Here is a 26,148-nt window from a genome sequence, read left to right as displayed (position 1 = left end):
AAGAAAGAGTTGTAGCCAAATAGGCTCGTGAAGCAGCTCTGTAAAAATCTGTGTGAAGTCATACAAACGAGAGATTTCTTAGCACAATAATTTCTTTCGAATGCCTTTGTAGGAACTCACCAAATTACTCCTAATACTGAAGCTTCACTCCCTTGCAAGTTTATCACTAATCAATCACTGTAGTTATTTTATTTTTTTGCCACAAATAATAATTAATTATGAGTGAATAAATTTAATAAGAACAATTTGATTCAAAAGGCTACTTGTTTAACTGCAATAAAATTGAAATTAATGAGCAATTTTAACATTTAAATTTGCTGAATTCAAATTTAATTGAGCAACCAAATTTATGCTATTTTACCATGTTTAAACATGTTTTGGTGGACCAAGTATTAGTTTATATAAATAAATAAGTGAAAGTCTATCAATTCAAATTATTTTTAATTTAAACCATTCATCTGAAATTAAATTGAATTTATAAATTAAAAAAAAAATCCTAGTGTGATAGCACGGTTAGAGTGCGTTTATTTATATTTCTTAACCAGAAAACTTATTAACCGAAATGCATGCAGGAGAAAAAGGAGAACCACATTTCCTCAATTTAAATGGATTTAGTAGGAAACCACTCTGTCTTGATGTCTCCACAAGAATTCATTGCAGATTTATTCTCAATTGAAACTTAAAATTTTCATAAGAATATCCTTTTAATGGTGAATCATATAGAGACCTCAAAAATTTTGCTTCTTGGGGACCCTTTTGTATGATTACTCTGCTAGTCCCAAGAATGCAATAAACAACCTACTAACATCATATAACTATACACTAGAAAATTCCTCTTCAGTGAATCATCTTATTCTCAATTTGTGGTTGACAATATTTTCGAGATATTTCCTCTTAAAGCTATCTTACTCTGAGTGAATAAAATTGTTATTGCTCTGTGTCCATGAAGTCTATTGCAAATATCATTTCCAGATCAACAAATTCACTTGAATATCAAATAATGGCAAGTGATTTCTTTTCCATCCCACAGATATTATGTTTTTGTGTTACAAGTACAATAAGACCTCACAAGAATCGTCGTCCTTCCTATCTCCCAAAGATTCTTGCTCGTGCAAGAACTCTCAATCTCTTGGGGACTTCTCCTATTCGGAATCATTGAAGCGAATTTCAGACAAGCAAATAACACATCAGTTTGTATTTTCTCATGGTATTGAGCTCTCAAGGAAAATTGCCCAATATTAACATGTTTCAGGGCGACAGGGAAATATCGATAAAGTTTTGGGAAACTGAAGATACTTCTGCCTCACCTGTTTGCAAATATCTACGCGTAAAATATACATAAGGAACTTTATTTCGCATCCAAGCAGAATAGCATAAAATTATTATATAAATCATTGCCGACTGGATTGGGGTGTACTCCCAGCCAGAGTTTTATTCGCCAAAATTGTGTCGGCTAAAAGGTAAACGGCTTTGGATTTGTGCAATATGCAGTTGATGTTTAGAAAAATCCATAGAGAAATGTCCATTTTGAAATGTCCTGAAAATTTTTAATATTTCACTGTTCTCAAATGCATCTGCATTATCGACTTTTCTTTGAGTTGCTTCTTGTTTCGATTGTTTCCCCTAATTCTCATCGTATTCTTAAACCCCAAACAGTCGTGCCTGAAACCAAAACACAGAAAGTCGATTTCCCAGCAACGATAGAGCTCCCTGTTCGATATATCGCAACGGTGGCGGCCTCCCAAATCACTGTTCTCAAATGCATCTGCATTATCGAATTTTCTTTGAGTTCCTTCCTGTTTCGATTGTTTCCCCTAATTCTCACCGTATTCTGAAACCCCCAAATAGTTGTGGCTGAAACCAAAACACAGAAAAGTCGATGTAGAAGTATTTAAGTACTTGAGTACACTTCATAACAAGTAAATTCAAAAATAAAAATTGTGTATTAATAAAATGAGGTTTAAAAATATCTATAAATTTTAAAATTTCTTTCTGTATAGGAGTCATGAGACAAAATTATTAAAGTGTATCTAATATATCAAGAGATTAACATTTCATCTAGATGAATTTGTATGCAATTGTCATATCTGACATTGTTTAACCACGATTTTGACTTCAGACTTAAACATAATAATATTTTCAATTTATTTTAACCATATTTTTTTATTTATTCTCTTTCCAGGATATTTTGAGATCTTCGTCTGCCTGTAAATCTCCGAGTAGACTTATTCGAATAAGGTAAAATATTTTTTTATAGATCCATTTTTTGCGAAAAAAAAATTTCAATAATTTTCTACAGTAAAAAAAAACTTCGTAATAAATTTTCATTGGCTTCGTGTTTTCTTGGGAAATTAACATAACTGCCCTCATGTCGATCTATTTCACCTTTTCACGACAGAATACATTCAATGTGGAAAGAGTTGATGCTCATTTTATCCCCTTCATTGGTCCATAATCGGAAAGAGGGGAGAAAACTTGAATGTCCCTAAAATGATAGCTGGGAAGAAAGGGAAAGTGCCGATTGGGAATTAAATTGAAATGTGCACAAAATTATGGTCCCTACGACCATCTCTATATATACCAATTAGTTTCCGGAAGAGTAAGTTTGAGCAAGAGGCGAAGCACACGTTCAGAATAATAATTTTGTGTTGATCTGTGAGTATTGTTTGGTAAAATCTGCAAAGCATGAAAATACACCTGAAAACATCAAAGGCAACAAAATTGCCTAATTATCCCTTATCCTCAGAGGAAATTGATTCACAATCGAGGTGTATTAATACAAGCGATTAGTGGAGTTTTCATATGGAAAGTTGAAGTTTTAGAAATGATTAAACATACTACCAAAGCTGTCTTATTTTGCAAGAGTAGATTTGCTACAATGATTTTAGGGCAGAGTCACACTGACCGTCGAATCTATAAGGGTACTCTTCAAGGCCAGTTATTCAAATAAGGATTGGAAATGATGCAGTCGGGTTGAAAATTTGCCAACTAGGCCTTTCAGCGTAGTTGATTTTTCATGTTTTTTTTTTTTATAAGAAGTCACTGTGGACCGAATATAGATATTTTATACCGTTTGACCTATAGACAGGTACCAATTTGAAAGAAAGCGGATAGTATATACTGCCCCACTTCTCTTCCCTCTCTTTAATTCAAGCAATAAAATGTAGGGGAAACTGAGGTGGGATAGTTGGAAGCACTACTGGCTTGAAGTGAGCCGCAATCCACACGTAAAGAGATTGCTGTCTCGGCTCATCGATTTGTGTCTTGGATATCATAAAAATTATGGTTTTTACAAAATTCTTAATTAAACGAATTAATTTTAATGTAATTCCGAGTAAAATCGCATTAAAGTATTCTTCAGATGAATTTTATTCAGGCCAGTTGTTATGATGAGTGACATATAGCCAAGGCAAGAATCATTTTATGTGATAGGCCAATTGTATTAGCCAAGGTACCCACCATTTTTCGGGTGATAGCGTTTCAGGTGCGCAAACAGTAAACATTTTACGGGAGGATTTGAGATGACACCATGGAAGTGTAAACACTGGGGTGACATAATAACTTGTTTTTTAGATACTATCGACTGTCGATTCTAAAAAATTTAAACAATAATTGCACTTTCTGTAACTAATACAGATGTTAATCAACAGCCAGATCCTTTTAAGAATGTCACAATAAATGACCCAACAATGCGTGATAAGTCGACATTCACTTCATCTAACAGATATAGGTTTTTGATACAATCGATTCGATAGTAGGGAGACCGGGGAGGTTTAGGACAGGGGTAGTGTGGGACAAAACAATTTTTTCATTTATTATTAAAATAAATGGGATTTAACCACTACACAATCATAGGCAACAATAAGATGTATCTTGACTAAAAAAATGGATATCCTCAGTTCTATTGCCTCAATTCTACCAACATTTTTTTAAATTGATAAAAATTGTATATTATGACGTCTCAGCTTTCCTCTTCGTATTTTATATCAGCTATATATAATCAAAACTTTTTTATCTCACTAGCTAGCAGTGTAATCTGTGAACATATTTTTGTAAAAGTTTCCGTGATCATACACTCTTGTTTTTAAAAAGTTTTTAACTACACGCGGGGATATTTGGCACACCTGAACGGGGATGAATGGGACGTCGATTTTTGACAAGATTGTAAGTGGCGCGCAAATCGTTACTGTCAAAATGCCAATTTCTACTGGAAATCTCCCTCTTGTGCAAATTTTACCAGTTGAGCAGTTGTCTCACAAATATCAATGTCATGGGAACTAATAATTTCTTCTCCTGAGGATATTCGCCTTCGCCCAATCCCGTTAAAAATTATTTTCTGGAAACTTTCTCGAGCAATATCCTCTACAATTCTCACAAGTTCTCCAAAAATGGCATGGTGAGAGCTTATTAAGAGAAATAAGGAAAAACAACTACCACGCTATTGTCGTAAAATCAAACAGAAATCCGCCGATGAGTTCGAAAATAAGAGTGTCTAGATAAATCTAATATTAAGAATAAAATAGCAAAGAAAGCTATGATGGTAAATAAGAAGAAAATACATTAAATAACTGATTAACAAAAAATGACTCTACTGTACCAATAAGATTGATATGGACTTCTAAGTATGAAATAAAAGATTAAATATATCTATTTCTGTTAGAAATATTTTTAATATAGCATTTAAAATTAATTAATATGCTCCAATAATGCAAATGATGCGGGAAAAAAATGCGTCCCAAACATCTTCTTTTCTGTCCCACACTGCCCCAAATCGGGGAGGTTTGGGACAAAGTGTCAAGTTAAATGTTTTATATTCTCCAAGAAAATTCAGTTGTTTTCCAAGTTCTATCGCATACTTCTTATATTGTCAATACCCGTAAGTATCCTATAGACCACATGAAATTGTCATACATTATTGTGATTTTTTGGAATACTGTCTCAAAGTCAAAACATGAAAAAGTGTCCCAAACCTCCCCGGTCTCCCCTATCGAAAAGTTATCATTCCATCCCCGCTTTTTATTTCAACACTACTTGACTAATGTCGAACATTTCCTCAGTGAACAAGGATTCCTATAGTTTCTATGATTCATATACGTCTCGTCACCTAAGATTCTAATGCCTAATTTAAGTTTACCTAGTTAGTAATTCAATTAACCTAATTTAGTGTTTACAATTACCCCATGTATATGTATACTTGTGCCCCAGTTTTCTCAATATACATATAAATTTTAGTCAAAGCAAAGATCCTTTGATTTGACGGTTAATGTGATACTACCTTTAATCCAAAGCAAAATGCAAACTCATAACAGCAATTTGTGTGGAAATGAATATTAAATTTACAGATTAAGTTTTTGAATTTAGCCACAAATTTAAATAAATTTTCATCATTATTAATGCATCATTGCGGCCAAAAGTTTAATCGCTCTTGAAATGATAATCTTCAAAGTTACACTTTAGCAGTATTTCCTATGCGGAAAATACCCATTCCCTCTACATTTTACTATAAAAGCTCAAGAAAGCCCATTTTCTTTTGATACTATCACGAGAATTGTGTGGAGAAAAATTTCGGAATAAATTTTCCACAAGACAGACACCACTTCTTCAACTTATAAAATTCAAATAAACCCTCCTTTATGCCACCACCTCTCCATGGAATACCCCTCGCCACCAAAGGAAAGGTATATCAGTTAAGATCTGTATCGCAAAATGGCATTGCTCTCCTATGCATATTATATTCAAATGAAGTGAGTGAAAATTTGTGAAAATTGTCTTTTTTCTTAAACTCACGTGATATATCAAATGGTTGTGTCTGATCGCTGTGCTGGGAAAATGTGGCGTCAACACTGAAGGGAAGTGAAAAGGAGGAGATAGAGAGGAAATACTTTAAACACCACATGATTTTAACTTTTCCGCAATTTTATTCCACATGAAACTGGAAAAGCAGCAACAAAATGTTTTTCTTTCACACAGTGTATTCTGTGGTGAAATCAAATTTGCTGTTGCTGGTTAAAGATTTTTCTTGTAGCTTTCGTCAGGAAGTATTTATCTCATAAAATGCTTTATTTAAAGTTTGACAAAACGATTTAAGCGGATTTTGCATTTGTGAATTAAATGGCAGGTTTTAAACCACATGGTACTGTATGCATATTTATTGCCACAAAATATTTTTATCTCATCGCGGTCTATCATTGAATCTCTGAGCCAAGAGGAAGCTACAAAAATAAAATATTTTATAAAACTAAACATTTAGTTGCATGTGAATAAAAAAATACTTTTGAATTTATAAAATACTTTAAAAATACTTTTGAATTTATTAAGTAAATATCTGCTCAAAATAAATTAACATTAAAAGCCTTTTCTTATAAGTGGAGAGCCTGAAGCAGGAAACGAAAAATTAGCTGTTTTTCAGGATTTTTTTTAAGAAAAGATGGAAATAATAAATCTTTATGAAAACTGTAATATACAGAGCTTAATTTTTTTTCGAAAAGAAAGAATATCGGAGACTGGGGCAAAAAGTCACAAATCGATAATTTCAAAATTCAATGTCATCAAAGATAGAAAAGATAGCAACTTAAAATTTTTTCCACAAATAGCCTCCGTTGACCTTCTTCAATGTCGTAAGTTTCTTAGAATTCGAACAAGGAATTTAGAGAATAAAAATATTGAAATTTTTAGGAATTATATTTAAGAATTCTATTTAAGAATTTTACAATGATTCTTATCTTGAGAAATTTCTTTTATTAAAAATAACCACTTGGGGTAAAAAGTAACAAAACAAATGGAGCAAAAAGTAAGAAAAACCGATGCAATTTCTGATGTCTCACGGCGAAAAGAAACGTTATTACCATGTATCGCCGCTTGTTGTTTGCATTGGTCAAAAGATTTGCAGTATTTTGTGTTTTTTTTTTTAAATTAGCTTTAACCCTCTAACGGGTAAGACCGCTTCCAGGCGGTCTTCACAAAAATAACATTTACAGCGACAATAAAGGTTTTATTTAATTAAAAGTGCTACAGTTTCCTCGATAAGAGTCTGATAAACATCTCTTGAAAGTTTGAACTCATTTTGGCTCTTCGTTTTGTTGCTATTCCCAGTTTTGTGTGACAAGTCAGAGAAAAAGCAACAAAAAATATTTGTGCAAAAAAACTCATTTCCAATTTCCATAAAAATACCGACTTAAAGTTATCTGACTAAAATAAATTTATTTTTTACTGAAAGATATGTCATTCTACTTTGTATATATTATTTAAAAAATTTGAAAAAACTAAAAATGTGAATTTTAGAAGCAAAAAGAGTTTCAAAAAATTTTTATATTTTCTCACCAGTGAGCGCCTAAACTAAAAGAGATAATGCAGAATGGATGGTTTTTTCGACTTTATTGGATCATAATTATCCTAGAAAACATTGTTTTAGAACTTTTTTCGCATATTAAAGAAAACACCGTTAGAGGGTTAAAAGAGCTTTTCTAGTACAGATAGAGAAAACCCTGTTTTACAAAGGTGCAGATGGACAAAATTCCTATGAAAATATGTTATCTAGGTTTTTTTTTTAAATTTACAAAAGTTCGTAATAAAACAAATCAAATTGTAATAATATCCCATGCCTGGTACTATTTGCCCCAGCATTTTTGATAATGGTCACAAAATTACCTTTAAGGAAACAGCTCGATAAATGTATTTTCTTACAAAACAGAGGAAAATAACTTTCACTAAGTTGTAGAGCGGTAAATTTTCTATAAAAGTACGCTAATTAGAAATTTCTGGGGCACGGGTTGCTGGAAAAAAAAATCATTTTTGTGACTCTTTGCCCCAATCTCCCCTACAAAAAAACCTAGTAAGGAGTAGTTACATCAGATAACTTCATCTTCGCACTCCATTTGCGGGAAATGCTCAGTCCGTAATTTTTGGAAAAACAGACTAAGTTTCTTTTTAAGATTTGGTTTTAAAAACACATACTCTTTTGTGAATAACTTCTTAACGAATTGGCAATATGAAAACATAAATTTTGAATTTGAGATTTGCGCTTTAAAACTATTTAAAAACAATTCTTTAAAATCAAGAACTTCAATGCATTGCGTCACTGTATGAAATTTCACTTTTAAATAAATTTGACAAAATCCTCTAGAAAAATTAATTCACGATATTGTCTAAGAATGAGGTAAAATTACGTTTCTTTATTAAGAAATATTTTATTATTTATTTAATTCGATGTACCCGGACTATTTTGGTTAATATCTAAGTTTACAGTTTTTTAAATTCATTTAACATCGTGATCAATGCCCCTTAGGACGCTTGAATCTTTTGTACCGGGTAGGATTCGAACTCAGAACTGTGATAGTCAAGCTAAAAGTCTCACACCGTTAAAGAATCGAACGTTCCTACCATGAAACCTTATTAGAAAAATTCGAAATTTTAATTGACTTTTTTGTAACTCTTTTCAGAAGGGTTGTTTAAAAACTTGGCAAGGGCTTATTGTCTTTGTTAGTTTTATGTTGTTAGTTTTATACATTTAAAAATGAATTGATATGTAGAGGTGAATTTGACTCGAATTTTGGACAACTTGGCTGTAAATTTGGACAGTTAATCCGCCTCAACAGGATGCCGATTGTTCTTCATTTTATGAACCAATCTTACTAAGTCCTCTTCCTGTTCATGTAAGGGAACAGTGGAATGTCACAAGAAGCCCGGAAACTTTCCATATCATTCATTAAAGTGAGTTGACTTCGATAATCCAAGTACTCGCAGATGCGCTCATTTCCTGGCCTTTCCGGGAGCCTTTTAAGGCTTTTCTTACTACATATCGTTCGTAGAGATGACGCTCTTTTGTTTCTCCAGGAATTTATACAGCCTAGTCATCACAAAAGCTAAAACTTCACGAAATTTCGAGAGAAAAACACAGGTCCTAAATAAGGACTATCACCTCACTGGTCAATCTGTCTGGTGAAAGTGTCCAAAATAAGAAACTGTACGAAATTATGAGCCCTTACCCTGTAAGTCAGCTGTGCAAACCGTTAAATAAAACGTCGTTTTGATTTTTTTTACTTTAACTTTTTTCTCTCACTTAGCCGGTGTTACAGCCAAGACCAAATCCAGGTTTTGGCCTAATTCAAGACTCAGGCCTCAGAACCCATTAAGAATAATTGAGCCACTCTTGTCTCAGTTAACGTATTATTTAAATCTTAATTATTTATTAAATGATCGGAGTAAATATAAAAATGACTTGAAACTTACATTAATAATATCGATAGCAATGGTAGTATACAGTCTTTTTGGTCTATATAAAAGTCTTTTAAGTAACTATTCTCATTTTTTTCCGGATGCTTGTAGTAAATTTTTTTCAGAGTCTATTGATCCATCCCTCCATTTAGCACATGGTCTATTTCGTAGTCTGGGATGGGAGAAAAGTGAAAAACAAATTAATTTACGGGCGTCATTACTAAAGCTACGGTGTATATGGTGAAAGTTTCACAAGATGAAGATACTTGGCGGTTGGGAAAACAAGACAGGAAATCTATCTTGAATGTGCTGTAAACAACAACAGTATGGAAAATGATTTGCATAAATACATTTTGATGAAGCTCTCATAATCCACGTGCACAGCCATCTCCCAAGATAACCCTCACTCTTTGGATCACCAATGCCACAATTTTCGTTTCTTTTCACCCTAGTCCCTCCTCACAGATTCAGAGATAACCCGGTATTGTTGGGTCGAGGAGTATGTTTGCAATTAGCAGAAACAATGTCGTGGTATGAATTTATGCATGAAAATTCGTCACGAGTTTGAAGATGTCAAGCAATTCAATTTTGCAGTATTTTGCATTAGAAAGAATCCACCAAGTCTCTGTCATCATGAGTGATGGTAGTATGAGAAGTTGGTAGGAGAGATTTTGGGATTGGTATATCATCCCCATTTCTCTCCCCCTTAAAATCCCACGATGCGCTGAATCGCGTCTAATGAGTATCGAATCCCGAAATTACATTATAATATGCATGGAAAACGATGGCGAGAGGCTCAACACAATTAGGGAATCATTAGTAACATTGGGATTTTGGCATTGATTTCAAAGTGATGCACGCATACAGGAGGGTACCTGAAAAATATATACAATATAAATTCGCTTATGTATATTTCTGGTTGAACGTAATTTGCAAATGGGGAAAAAATTGCCCGTGTGTTGTATACCGCATTCGATAATGCTGGTAAATCATTTTAGGTGAGTGTGAGGACCAGAGAAAAGGATCTTTTGCACCCCAAAATAGGTATTATAACGCTCATCTAAAATCACAGAGGCGTATGTGTCATTTATCTGAAGTTTACTTTTAAGGATTTAAAATTCTTTTTTAAATCATTTTCTTACTGAGAGAAATCCGAAAAAGTTAAAATAAGATTCCGGAAATGTTTATTTAACCCTGCAATATTGATCCTAAATCTGTGTAAATATTATGCTTTTTAGGTGTATTAGGGGTTAAAGTTATCATTTTTCATGTTAATTTTACCCTTGAAAAGGTGTAAAATTAACATTAAAAAATGTTGATAAATTTTTACTCCTAAAAAGTGTTAAAGTTATGTGCAAAAACAGTTAATCGCACCCTCTTTTTTTCTCAGTACACAATATCATTCAAATAACGTTGACCTTGATTCAAACAGTTGCGAAACTAACCCCGAAGAATGGATTAAATTCAACTTTGAAAAATCTGAAATGACGAAGAATTTGCCTTCACAAACCTCTAGTACAAACAAGTACAAAATGATCTTTAAACTAGACGTTTAGTCCAGTTTCCACAAGTATGCCGAATTTCTAAACAATAAGCAGTTGCGGTAAGTTTTAAGAATCCGATAAACCCGTAATATACAATCCTAAGTAAAAAAAAATATATAAAAAATTTATACAGTGAGTGTAATCATTCAAACAGTGAAATAAATATAAATAGTTTGAATAAATTATTATATTATTAGTTAAACCCCGTGGAGAAACCCGATCTTTTAATACTATGCCTTATGGTGTCTACACACTGGTAGAAATTTTCGTCAAAAATGGCCATTTTTAAAAAATTCTGACGTTTCTGCCTACAAGGATAGGGGAAATTTTCTTTAAAAAGGATTTTTTTAAAGAAATTTCTATTAGAGTGTAGACGCCATTAGACGTTAAGTTTCATCCACAAGTATTAATTGGAAACTTGTATTATACGGGCCTCAGACCGAATGTTTAGACCTGGCGTAACTGCTCCAATTTCTTATCTATCAAATTTTTTGGGAAACTATTATAACAAGATTTAACAAGTAAGGGTATATGATCTACTGAATTCTAAAAAAGACAATAAAAATAGTTGCTATTTATAATTTTGCGACCACTGAGAACTGGGTTAAATCTTTAATCTGAAGATCGCTTTAGAGCTTATGCTGATATGAAGAGGTAATAGTAAATCACAAGGTAACGTCGTACCGTTTGGCTACTATATCATTTCCTTTCGTAATATTCGAATTTCATAATAAAAAAAAACTTTTTTTTTGTGTAGAAAATAAAATTCATAATTTATCGTTTTTATCTCTTATTTCAAGCAATGTAAGAATCGTACCGCTAATCATACAATTAAACTGAAATAATGGCCTCAATTTTGAGACTAAGATCAAGATCAAGAAAATTTCAAGATTTTGGTATTCTGATATCAAAAAAATTAAGATATAGATGTCAAATCTGCCAAATATCTTGGAATCTTGAAATTCTAGACATGAACCGTGTGGATTTCAAGATTTTGAAACCAATATTTCAAAATTTCAAGACGTAAAATTTCTTCTTTTGAACTTATTAAGGTTTTTTTCTAAATTTGGTAAAACATAAAAATCGCAATATTGAAAAAAAAAATTATTTGTTAATACTACCAATTTGTTTCAAGGTAATTTATTTTTAAGTAGCATTAAATGGTGCAAACACCATGGAAAATATATTAAAATATAAATTTCGCAAAATAATTCATAAATAAACATACGTTATACGTCCCTGTAATACTTCCTGAGCGATTTTCCACATGCGTGTGCGTCAAACTTTCCATAATAATCCATAGTTCTGATGATCATGAAATCCATTTTTATGCCACAGTTGTGGCGGTAAAGGCTTCTTCACACATTCTTCCCTGAGTCATGGTAAACAGGAAGGATTTTGTTGATTCGAAAAATATTGTGACAAGGGTTCTTTTGTGTAATTTTCCTCAAAAAGGGGAGATCACTTTAATACCCCCATGTATGGTATAAGAACGGAAGTTCTCAATGCCATCAACTTTTCCTTGTGAGAACGCACGCGAATCTGCACGACAAACAATCCCTTCCTATATTCTATCGTCTGAGCTTGGGGGATGCAGAAAACTCTTTGGGAACAAAACACACATGCTTGAATATAGGATAGGATAATCGCACTTTGTAAACACATTTCAAGCTTTTGTCACTGCACTGTGGCTAGCAAAGTCGTTATGATTACAAATCCTGAGGTTACACTCTTGTAGCCCGGTGTGTGAAGGATTTAGCCTAAGACTCATTTTAAAACTGTTCTCAACAGAGATTTCTATGATTCATAGGATTTATTCGGGATCAAATAGCCTGAACATCAGGATATTAAATGAATTGCCTTTTTCAAATAAAAATTACTACCAACCCCCTGGCGAATTGCATGAAATTTGAAGTCACTTTCTCATACTTCGATTTAAATTTATATGGGATTTTTTTTTGCACTCGCTACGGTTATGCTAAATATTTAAAAAGTGAGAAGTTTTTCCGTATTATAAGATACCTTTCCGTATGGAGGGATAAATATACTAAATTTTTGTTTAAATACATTTTTTCCTCGGAGCTGAGTCCGAGATTAATTTAGGAATTGGCTTCAAATAGCTCCATATAAAAAGGCCAACTTACCAGGCGCTTGATTACTACAAAATCTAATGGGGAGAAGTTAATGTAAAAGACAATTTCTTTATGTTTTAGACATTTATGAACAGTTAAAAAAAATGAATTTAATAAATATTAGTTTCATTTTCGAACCATTACTTGAAAGTTCGCGTTGATGTACGAATAAAAAAAATAAGTAAAAATCTTTACCAGAATAGCAGATATAAGGCCGACCAATTCTTGAATTTCGACCCCTTTTAAGTCAGATCAAGCACGTCAAAAGACCTTTTTTTTCAAATAGGCAAAAATCCAGCAATACATTTTCAAATTTTAGCTTTCCTGAAATCCATGTGAAACAAGTATAGTTACCCTGCACAGTACATGATCTCCCGCAAACGACCCCCTATAAACAACCCCCTAAAAACGACCATCTGCAAACAATAATTATTTGAAAACGATCCCTTGCAAACGACCCCTTGCAAACAGACTCCTGTAAACGATCCCCTGTAAACGGCCCACTAAAAATGACGCTTTATAACCCTTTAACGACGAGACACTTTTTACGGACTGAAAATCAACGATAAAAATTTAACTGGTAAACATAATCAATGATAAGTCTTACATCTAACCTTGGAAAGTCCAACAGAGTCTGATTCGGTGTATTTTGCCCCTCTATGGACGATAGGGACAAAAATAGCCCAAAAATTTAAGTAATTTTTCTGACAATACCAATAAATAATAATTTTCGTTTAAGTGAAAAATATTACGTATGAGTAATATTTGTTTTTATTGCCAAAAGTAATATTGTAGTTTTTATTGCCAAAAGGGTTTTGCTTAAAAAAAATTGGAAGTATAAAAAAAATAAAATCAATTATGAATTTGAGAATTTAAAAATTCGCCATTTTTGAGCTTAAATATTTACTACATAGCAAATAGCTAAACACTTGCAAAAAATGTTGCAGATTCCCTTAATCTTCTACTTTACAATTATGTACAGACATAAGAAAAAATTAACTTTAGGTAGTCAGGAAAAAATATTTTCCTTATGGGACACCGGTGTTCCAATCTTCCTTAAATGGATAAACTACCCCTGTGTACATGATCCCTCGCAAACGACCCCCTGCAAACGACCTCCAGCAAACACCCCACTGAAAACGGCCGTAATTATAGTATAGAATAATAGAACTTTTAATATCAATATTTATTCTAAAACTTATTGGTTATAAAATAAATATTTGCAACCAAGAAATATGCAAAATGGCATCATATTGGCTAATTGACGTCTTCATTGTTTAGGTTTATAAAGTAATCAACTATTTTCTTTTAAACGTGAAAAATCAAAAACTTTAAAAATGATGAGGAATTGGAGCAAATTCTCAATATAATCTAAACAAAAAACTTTTGAAGCGGTAGTTTTGTTATTTTCTATATACAAATTGTACTGTCACACAAACTACAAAGTTTTCCTTCTAGCACCTGATGTGAAAATCACCATAATTTTCGACATCACTGACAAAAGAGATGTCCCCAAAACACTGGAATGAACTCAATATGGAAATTTTATGGAAGCTTTAATTATTTTCACAAGCCGAATTTTTTAATTCACAGGAAATCTTTAATTTGTTAAATTTCAAAATAAGGAAAGTCTTGTAACTCATATTAACGCTATTTGAAAGAAAACATTGTAACCAACTGTGAGATGATTTAGGTTACACGAGTAGTACGAAATTATGTTAGAAAGTTTATAAAATCACTGATCTAGAGAGATAATCTGAAGAGTTCTTAAAATTTGCGCAACATCTTCAGCAATACCGATTATGTTCAATTAGAGTATAAATTGTTAGGAAAGTTTGAGGAGGAGATCAATCTTTCTGAATCTTGGTTAGGAAAAATTCTTTGAGAATTTTGTGAAAATTTTACTCAAGAAAATATCTGAAAAGTTTCATTTCTCCAATTAAAATCATATTAAAAGTTTAACCTCTAAAATTCAAGGCATGGGACTTTTCTGGAGGGTAGAAATTGCTCTTTTACATGAATCTGCATGAAACTAGTAAATTTAATAAAGTAATTAAATCAAAATTTAATGATAGTATTTAAATTGTTTGAGCAATTTATTGTGTTTTAACTATTCAATTGCTGCAGTTAATTTAGTTCTAAATCCCGAAAATCCATTTCAGTGCAAATCAATCAAAATTTGTTTGTAACATATTGAATGATATATAAATTGAATACTCGCAAATTTAGCGATAAAGGGGGAAATATTGTGGTCAGAAGCAATTAAAACAAATCGAGAGTGGAAGCCCTGTAAAATGGAAGTGGGAGTTTTTAAAAAAATCAATTTTCATTAACTTTTCGTGTATTGTAGATGTCTATAATTTTTTAGACAATAGGGGTTGTTCTAAGCGTGAGTCTTCTGAAAGTACCGCGCTTCCCCTTACTTTAATTTGAGCAGAAAAATAATTAAATATAATCAGCATTAATATAAATGTCAATTAGGAGTTTATAAAAAACATAATTGCCTTTGAAAATTTGGAAAGAGTAAATCCAAAAATTCAATGTTCACAACAATTCTTAGGTGATAGTTTTCATATGGTAACAGCCAAAATAAGGAAAGTCAAAATCACGAACGACTAAATCTCGAAAGCTAAAATCTACGAAGCCAAAATCCCGAATATCCAAAATCCCGAACGCCAAAATTCTGAAAGCAAAAATCCCGAAAACCAAGATCTCAAAAAAATAAAATATTCAGCCAAAACCGTGAATGACCAAAATCCTGAAAGAGATGAAATTATACAGCGGATAATATCTGTAGAATAATTTCCCAAAACAAAAAAATATGCCCTTTGCCTACAACAAGTAGGAGTGCAATCGTAAGAGTGGTTATGACACTTTTAGGAATTCGGAATTTTATGCTATTTGAGATTTAGGCTTTCAAGATTTTAGCTTTTCGAGATTTCGACCCATTCGGGAGTTTGGCTTTCGGGATTTTGGCGTTTGGAATTTTACCTTTTGGGATTCAATCGGGATCCGTTCTATCGATTAAAGAAAAACTAAAGTTTTATATAGTATATTGGATTTTTTTAAGTGAATTTTCAACCATTTGATAGAAAAATTCTTCTTTTAATACGATATTTTTCTAAATTTTATTCAATTTTCTTTATATTAACTATGTTTATCAGCAAAATAAATCGCGGATATAAATTCAACCCAAATGGTTTCTCATTACAAAATTTTAGCACTGATTAATTTATACAAAGAAAAAAATCCTAAAAATTATGTTTTTTGAAATACTCTAAATTAAATGTATTTTTATGAAAAGTTCTATAGTTTTAAAAGTTTTGCATAATATTCTGATCACTTTTTCTTCAAGAAAAGATAGAATTAAAATCACAAAATTCTTCTTTATCTGTACGGTACTCAAAGTTTACAGACAGACGGCTAAATTATTGGATAATTCACAGAATTTTCTTATTATATTGATGTGGTAGTTTTGTACCTTATAGGGTATCTGTACCAAATTTCGGCCAGCTTGAAATTTCGATCACTTCTTTTGTTCCTCAAATTTCTGTGAATTTTAATTTTTCTTATTCTCTCTAGAGATTTCATACAATGCAAAACAACAAAAAATGCCGCTTCAACGAATGAGATGGTGTGAAAAATATTTTAGAAGAATTTCAGAAAGGCAAGGCACTATGAGAATCAAGGTGACCGAAATATTATCTAAAGCTATGTCTGTGTTTTTATTCATTTTAAAATGTATTGAGAATAATTTTAGAGGAAACAATGACGATAAACTATCTACAAGGCTCCAAGCAACATTTGTTTAAAAATAAGTAACAAAAAATCAAATTTATGTTAAATAACTTACATTTCAAACTTAAGACTTTGGTGCATGCATATAACTATGCCGAAAATTGGTACAGTTACCCTAAATAGAAAAAATATGAGAAAACTACATTATTTCAAATTGTGTATGTTACGGCTGAATATTTTAACAATTAGATGCATTCGAAGTATAAGCTCTAGGGGAAACTGGGGCACCACCAAACACGGGGTACCACCAAACAGTAATTTTCATTTCTAAACTACTTGGACTATCTCGACCATTCCTTCAGTGGACAAGCATCCCTATAGTGCCTATAAATTCCTATCGGTCTTATCCTCTGATATCCAATATCTGATTAAAAAATCGCAGTGTTTGGTGGTACCCCGTGTTTGGTGGTGCCCCAGTTTCCCCTATTGTAAGCCCTGATGGGGCTCACTGAAGTAATATAAACTTATTAAGGGAAAATGGGGAACTGAAGGTGCCACCCATCTTTCAACTTCCTTGGAGTGAACCGTCCACGGCGACTGATGCTCACTCACTGAAGTGCAGGGACAGCTGACATGAACAAAAGCCCCAGCAACCTTCAGCACCCGCCTAGGGATGTTTGGTGGGGTGTGTCATAGGAATGAAGGATTGGGATTGGTGGGTTTGGCCGTCGACTGGGTTAACAATTGTCGAATGGGCCATACGCTCTACAATTCGGCCAATCCTGACAGAGTTGCCGTCCCTTGGCAACGTGGTGAAATAGTAGGAGCCCCGGGTCAGGACCATCGTCTACCAACCTGCTCCTTAAGCCCATATCACCACAATGTCTCGGAAGCTGGTATACTCATCGAAGAAGGCGAATTACATTTAAATTTCCGTGATGTAGAGAGCGTTCGAATCCTTGTGACATCAGTGTGAATGAGCCACGGATCGAATGTGAGGTGGCACTGCCCCTCGAGGTGTTTCACAATAGGTATTGTAAAACCACTAGAGGATCTGCAGTGGACCTCCTGGCGATCGCTCAGACCAGCCAGTGTTGGGGTGATCGCTCAGATCATCCAATGTTGGGGTGATCGCTCAGATCATCCAATGTTGGGGTGATCGCTCAGATCATCCAATGTCGTGGCGATCGCTCAGATCAGCCAGTGTTGGGGTGATCTCTCAGATCAGCCAATGTTGGGGTGATCGCTCAGATCATCCAATGTTGTGGCGATCGCTCAGATCAGCCAATGTTGGGGTGATCGCTCAGATCATCCAATGTTGGGGTGATCGCTCAGATCATCCAATGTCGTGGCGATCGCTCAGACCAGCCAATGTTGGGGAGATCGCTCAGATCATCCAATGTCGTGGCGATCGCTCAGACCAGCCAATGTCGTGGCGATCGCTCAGATCAGCCAGTGTTGGGGTGATCGCTCAGATCAGCCAATGTTGGGGTGATCGCTCAGATCATCCAATGTTGTGGCGATCGCTCAGATCAGCCAGTGTTGTCCTCAAGCGTCCAGGTTCTCACTGTTAATGCGTCTTTTTCCTCTTCGGAATTAATCGTAAAGGCTATATCAACTTGGTTGCTCAACATAGAATCATATCCCATCTATATTGTGATCCAATCACTGTCGAGTGTCGTTTTTTTCTAAGGTTTCTGAATTTATCCAGTAACAGCATTCATTTTACATTGGTCTTATGCGCCTGATAAGAATACAATTAAGTTCTTGTTGGTTGAAGTTGTGTTGTCTTGCATTTTGATTAGAAGTCATCTATGTACTAGAATTTCACTGTTGTGTAGAACGTGCATTGTTTTAGAGTTGTCTTGTAGGATCCCGATGTGAAGTCTTCTCCTCTTGCTGCAGGAATTAACTTGGTTTGCTCGGCGCTTTCGTTCCCTGTTCCTTAACTTTGGGATGTAGTGATTGTATGCATCATACACCCGGCCAGATTCTGTCCGCTTTGTTGTAATTGGATCGTACCTCTGGACCTAGGAATTTGATCATACCACTATCCCATGATTTACCGTTTTAGTCATGTGATTCAGTTACCGACCGTGTACTCTAGAGTTTATAACCTATCGCTCCTATTTTTTGAATATTTTTTTTGAGTAGACCCCCTGAAAATCCTTCCTTACGTATGTAACAGAAATTAGCCTGCAATCAATAATTTTAAATTTTACACCCTCTTTACCGTTTCCCGAATTAAAACATCTATTATTCTAATATTATTCTAATTCGATATTATTGGCCATTTCGTTGATATGAGTTGTTCTTATCCTGAGTCCTAATTCCTGTATTTTGCTTTACGTCTTGATGTGTCAATTTGAAGTTTGTGATATATTATCCCTCTCGATAACTATCCTTTTCTTTCCTTCAATTCTCCTTCCTCGAATAGAATTCATTCACTTCTATTCTCATTCCAGTCTTTCCTTTTCCCCTATCTGATGTCTTATGAATTCTACATGAAACTTCATACGACAGTCTAATTATACCAGAGTCACCATACTAATCTTTGCACAGATAGCGTTACAGATTTCATTGTTTTCTTAATACCGATCCCTGTAGGCTTTGGACTTCCGCTTATGAGTTGTGTAGTTGTTTCAAATCTAAGTAGGTCTTATTCTCGTAGGTACTAAATCCGTCATCATAGTACGATGTGGTGAAGTTATTTTTTACTCTTTCCGTTAAAGTTGTAGTTTATCCGTTATTGAAGTGCCGAGCCGACTGCTACTAGTTTCGTTCACTGTCTTCCTCAAGGTCGCGCCGTAGGTACAAAACTTTTCATCATCCTATTTCTTGTTAATCTTATTTGACCCCATGGGAATTGCCGGTTCCGTATACAGCGCCCACTATTTGCAATTATGCGTAGTACAGCTTTCAACTGAATATTTTAAAAGTGCCAAACGTCGGTCGATATGATAAAAGTGGTGATCTTTTCATGCCTATGTATCCCAAGCGCTGAAGGAAGTTTTATTTCCTCATTAACCCGATCCTTTTTTTTTTAATGTGTATCCTTTGATTTGTGTTCGTTTTTTTTCTCGAGTAATAATAATATTGAGCTCACGGTTTGCGGTACGAAGTTTTGACGGTCGTCCTTACTCTGGTGTAACAATTTACTTTAATATGGCAAATATTGACGAACATTTATTATAGTGTGTAGAGGCCATTAATGTTCCGAATGACAGCGTGTTCCTATTCCTCCCATTTAGATAATTCATTTTCAAAATACGAACAGTCCATCTGTAGTATTTCCATATATCGCCTGAACGAATTACGATCTTCTGTTGATGTAGATGGTTCGACAAAGCCTTTCCCAATCAATAAACTACTATATTTTCTGCGCGAGTGTTGTACAACTGAAGTTAATTTCTATGCCGCAAATGTTGACTAAAATAAGCGTCGTGTCGATATGGTTACGTTTCATGTCATTCCCTATTGTATTCAACCTAGATCTACACGCGATTTAGTGTCTTTATGTTACGTAGCCCTGTATTCCCGTATGTATTAAGAATTCTAAAGAGACTATACTAATATTAAGACTTTTTCAAAGTACTATTTAATTGTTACTGAGTTCGACTTATATAACCGTGAATTACCTGTCATCTATCATATATCTGCCATCTGAAATCCGCTTTCTTAAAGTTCGAGTTACCCCTTTTATTCCAAAATATTCCTTTTTGATTGAGATCAGATCCAAGAGCATGTAGTTGGAAAAGTTTTCAAATTTCTCTCGGCATGGCGACACGACATAATGTTCTTTCGAAGATCCTCCGTTTTGTCCAACATCCGATGTATATTGAACAATTGGTGAAAAGTATGGTATGCAGCTGTGTACATTCTAAAAGCATTACGCATATCTATTTATGAGGGTTTTATTGCAAGGGATAAGTTTTCAACCCGAGTATCTGACCATCTCAGAAATCCCAAGACCCGCCTAATGAGTGGTGCATATTGTAAAATTGAAAAAACCTTTCTGTAATAATTCATGTCTATTTGAAAAAATCCCAAATTCTCTTGAGAGGTTTTGAACTAATGAGTCCCTGCAATATGTTCGGGTTTCCCTAATTTGCTTATCGATCCTTTTGCATTTATTTTATGATCCCTGAATGAGGTGTTGTTTTTCGCCCCTTAACCCAGACACATTTCTTTTTGGGTCTAAGCAATTGAAAAACTCATTTAGACCATTTCCTCTAACGCATCCTTTCAATATAACATTAAGTTTGCCGACATGTCGGGTCTCTTTGTCTGCAAAAATATTTCAATATTTTATAGCCCCTATCGTATACCTAAGTTTGTATCCTTCTCTACTAGCATTTATTTTGGGTTATTCCCATACTTTCGAAAATGGATTACTCATCTTTATCTTTTTCTCTCCTTTCTTCTTATATTCCAACAATATCATATGAATTCCAATTTTTAATATTTTAATTTGTCCTTCAATTCCGTGATCGCGGTAATGTTCGTTAAGCATATGTGGTATTGATCCTTGATCGCGTATACTTTCTGATGATGCGTATTTAGTATCAAACGTCTTATCACTTATAGATATCAATATAAACCTCTGACATTTATAATTGTGGTTCGTCTTCAATTTCAAATGTGTCCTACTCTTTACCTTATGTAGCTTATACAACTGAAATTATGGTTTCTCCTAAAATCAAATCTATACGAATTCCTTCAAATTCCCAATTTTGATTCAATTTACAACTGCAATGGAAAACCTCATTCACACACACTTTCGAGGGCCCTCTATCACACATCAATCTCACAGACCATTCATAAATACAGCCTCTAAGTTCCATTTACAATTCTGCTATTTCTCATCCAAAATATTATAATCTTATTGCTAGATGATACTTTACTTTTCATATGACCGTTTAAATCTTCCGATATTTATTCGTCATCGACAGGGTGTTAAGTGATCGCCGCGAAAAGATTATTTGCTGATGTTCCGAAGACTACTTTCACTCAATTAATATTTTAATTTAACCTACGTAATCCTATGAAATCACTTGCTTGCATACGACCCTACAGACTTCTGAATTATTTTGCTAACATCCTCTGATCTCGATCATAAATTTACTGAGTTGCGCACTTAACGTTGTTCTTGGTAAATCATGAAAAACTCGCGTTTGATCTATTAAAATAGTTGTCTCAAATATAGTTTTATACCTTTTCTACTAAATTTAAATCACTATGTGTTTCCGTAAAGATGTGGTCGTGGGTCCTGAAAATAATTAGCTATCAAAATGGGACTAATAGTGATTTCGAAGACTATAACACAGATGCAACTAAATAATGAAGTTATGAAGGACTTGTATCCGAAATTATCACTGACGAACTTTTCATTTGTGGCTGTGATTTAGATCTTTAATAAAATTAAAACACGTTCAAACGTTATTTAATTATTGTTTAAACACTTTACATAGAAGATCATCCCCCCTCACATTTCCTTTGATAATAAAAAATGAAACATTTAATAGTATTGCAATTCTTCAAAACCAATTCTCGATGTAAACTATATGCTTCTGTGAAATGGGCACGAATTTATCGATGGCTATCTCTGTTACTGTATCTGCGATTGCTCAATATGAATAACTTTTTCTAGAAATTTTAATTAAAATGGACTTATCTGAAAATATTTCTCTGATGATTTCTCTGCACAGAGACTTCCATCCTCACAAGTACTCTCTTGAAGAATCCTTTGCTCTAAATGCTCCACAACTTCCTGGTTCCACAAAACGACGTCTCCTTCGCGTTGGCTTAGTCATTCCGGATGGACTCCCCAGTTATCTGCAGACTTCCCTCGACAGGAATGCTCCATCTTATCTTCTGTGTTCTCGTTGTATCACTGGACTTTACACAGCACACGAACACAATGCAAGATTAATTAAAGTCTCAACACAACAACTGTAACAATTAATTCAACTGTTCTTTTCGCGATCCACTTTTGGGGATTGGGGATCCCACTTCTGAATTTGTAAGCCCTGATGGGGCTCACTGAAGTAATATAAACTTATTAAGGGAAAATGGGGAACTGAAGGTGCCACCCATCTTTCAACTTCCTTGGAGTGAACCGTCCACGGCGACTGATGCTCACTCACTGAAGTGCAGGGACAGCTGACATGAACAAAAGCCCCAGCAACCTTCAGCACCCGCCTAGGGATGTTTGGTGGGGTGTGTCATAGGAATGAAGGATTGGGATTGGTGGGTTTGGCCGTCGACTGGGTTAACAATTGTCGAATGGGCCATACGCTCTACACTATGTATAGTATAATAGTTCGGTCGAAAGTACTAAATAATCTAATCATTTAATTAAAAATGTTTTTTGCCTGCATACAAAATTGTTTTATGATGCTTTGGAATTACCATTCTTTCGAACATAATTTTTTGATTCTTAATTAATTTTTCTTGATTCTGAATTGATTCATTTTATAGATCAATATTGTTGAGATTATATAAACGTTGTCGCTTTACAGAATAGAAATTTCCAATACTCAAAAATAAATTAATATACATTTAAATATAAATAAAATAAAACTGAAATTAAAAATTAAAAACCAAGAAATTGCGAAAGTATTGAATGATTTTTGAACCACTTAAAGGGTGGTTTCTTCGTAAAATTGCTGAAATGCTGGAGAATTGGTGTACAGATTTTCAATCAATATATCTCCCCCTTGACTACGTTAGTTAGGGCAGATTTTCATGAGACTAAAATGTGATTGAGGCTGTCACTGCAGATAAGTTTGATTGGGAATGCCTGGTGCTGAGCATTCGGTCAGATAAACTCGATTAATTTTCCTGTAATCCATTTGCTAAAGGTGTCTTCATCTAAGGAGATTGGTTAAATTTACTTAATAGTGCATTAACTATCCACTTGTCGTATTCCTTCAGTCCACCCCATATCTCTGCCTCTTCTGTCAAGGTTTATCCAATTTAGTGCTGACAAACTAGGGAAAAGCCAAATGTGTTCGGAGGGGAAAAGTGGCATAAAGAAATATCATCCCATGAGCGATTTAGCCAAAGCAACAAGATATAAAACCAAAAGACATGGGGTGGAAAAATGGAAAATGTCAAAACCGTTAAGTCACATTTTCCTACTTTCGCCAAAAGCCTCAGAACCGTGGCAAAAGACAACCCCCGTAAACCACTCAATCTGCCGGCAGTTTATATTGTGAAAATTGGAAATGGCACCGAGTGCTTTTAAGGCACATCCAACACTCCACGGAATATTGTAAGTAGTCTTGCACACAGCAACTTTCTCTGCTAAGCTTTTAAAGTTATGTGTCACCATGAAGAAGAAAGGAGAGGATGATGGAGCGAAAAAAAAATGTGAAAGTTTATAGTGTTTTAAAGTACATCCTAACAAACCCAGTTGATGGAGATTTTTTTTTGCACGGAATACCTTCACCTTTTGGTGCTGAGTTAGTATAATTCCGAATAGCATTTATTCTCTAAAAAGGGTGAATTATAAATGCATCTACGATAATTTTGCAAAAAAAAGATTTTAAGAATTTAAAACCTCTCATGATGCTCTTTATCTATAACTTTGGATAAAGTTTCATATAACTTATACTTAGTAAGTTATGAAACTTTTGCAAGCAATGTAAATTCTAGTGTTTGAAGTTTTTTTTATCTTTAACAAACCTGCACAAACCCATTAAGTATGTATCTTTAGGAAATTAAAAAATTATTTTCATACTGATTGTACATATCGTGGTTTGGATCAGTAAATACGCTAACTGTATATATTTTAAATCTATATTTCTTGCAAGCAACACATTCCAACATAGTCATTCAGATGCAGATGGAAAGGAAATAGTTAGCACAATTGCTGATTCAAGTGGCGCGACGGTGCGCAATTTAATTTCTGGGGCACCACCGAACACAAAGTAGCACGGAACAGTGATTTTACTGTTCGAACTCCACGGAGAGAGCAGTATATATAATCCCACGATTTTTCCATCCCCCCCCCCCCAAATTTCCACCTTCCACCCCGCGGAGATCACTTTTCTCAACAAATCTTCACGTTTCAGACGAATTCTGAGAAATGTCGTAACGCTGTTTGTCCGTCTGTCCGTCCCATTGTCGCCAGCTGTAGAGGCCAAACCGTTAGAGATAGCGACTTGGAAGCTTCGGGGGACCCGCCCATAAGTCTACCCAAAAATCGTTAACATGACGCCCCTCAAATTCCCCCACCCCCCTCCCCTTCCCATCCATAACCATGTTTTCTGGGATTGCTCGAAAACGCGTCGTGCATTTTTTTTTTAATTTTTGGATATGTTTTATAGATTACCCAGGCGGACATTTCGTCCTTAGACGAAAATAGCGTTGAATCATTCCTAATGGCTCCGGCACACCTTTTAGATCAGGAAAATTTCAGTCGAATTCGAATTCCTTTCTTTCTCACATGCTTTGAATATGTCTATCTCATTCTATTGTACTCTTCTTCTTCTTTTAAACATCACTCCAAATTCAATTTAGCTCAATCGAATTTGCTGTGCGAAAGAATGAGATAGTCATGTGGAAAACATGTGTGAAAGAAAGGCATTCGAATTTCGACTTCATGAAATTTTCCTGATCTAAAAGGTGTGCCGGAGTCATAATAACGGTTTTTCAAGGTCAAAGGTTAAAAAGAGACTAGAGGGTGCATTTATCAAGCGAATGGTATCACGTTTGAGATCATTAGAAAGGTCTTGGCATTTCCTTTAAAACTAAATCGATTCCAATCGGTTCTGAACCGGTAATGAACCGGTTCATAGCTAATACATAATTTTTATCCGAAAATCAATTCTTTGGTTTTGAAACAATTTTGGAGAATCTTTTCAATGATTTATATATCGGTTCAAATTGGTTGAAAACCGGTAAATGGTAAATGATGCGAAAGTACTTTTTAGGTATATAGCATCTAAGTCACGAGTTCGAGCATTTCGCAAAGCCTAGGATGCTTTGCCAGCCCTTTTATTTCTAAATACTTGGTCTATGAATTGCATTTCTTCAGTAGACAAGCATCCTTATATTATCTATAAATTCATGCAGAATGTAGTCTAAATATCTAATTACAAAATCGTAATATTCAGTGCTACCCCGTTACGAACATCATTAAGATTTACAGGTTTACCATATAAGAAAAGAATTGTCACCCAAAATTCAAGACGTGAAAAGAATAAAGAAAATTATTACTAAAATTGACGTGATGTCTGATTCTCCATGTATAAATTCATGCAAAGGCTTTACCTACGTTTACTTGAAGCCTTGAAAGAGCGCCAATATATATTTATACCATCATCTGAAACATCTGAATCTTACCTCAATATTTTTTGTATTTATAAGTTTTCCTTAACACAAAGAAAACATAAAGAAATTTGACATTTCTATTTCAGTTTCGTCATTGTGAAGTTTATTACATTTCAATAAAATGCACCGTGGAATATGATGCTTTAAAATTTAAAATATTTACCGAAAAAGAAGAATTATTA

General features: G+C 34.2%; 1 protein-coding gene across 2 annotated transcripts in view; it reads left to right on the top strand.

The window, feature by feature from the left end:
- Window positions 1–26,148, top strand: part of LOC129804005 (poly(rC)-binding protein 3) — a 341,188-nt gene that overhangs the window by 103,955 nt on the left and 211,085 nt on the right. For both annotated transcript variants that reach the window (XM_055850948.1, XM_055850952.1), the window contains exon 2: window positions 2,183–2,238. The gene's annotated coding sequence lies outside the window, so the exon portion shown is untranslated. The remainder of the gene's footprint in view (window positions 1–2,182; window positions 2,239–26,148) is intronic.

Source organism: Phlebotomus papatasi, chromosome 2 (genome assembly GCF_024763615.1).
Source record: "Phlebotomus papatasi isolate M1 chromosome 2, Ppap_2.1, whole genome shotgun sequence".
NCBI classification, from domain to species: Eukaryota; Metazoa; Arthropoda; class Insecta; order Diptera; family Psychodidae; genus Phlebotomus; species Phlebotomus papatasi.
The sequence above is the reverse complement of the archived record's forward strand: the minus strand, read 5'-3'. Positions and strand labels throughout refer to the sequence as shown.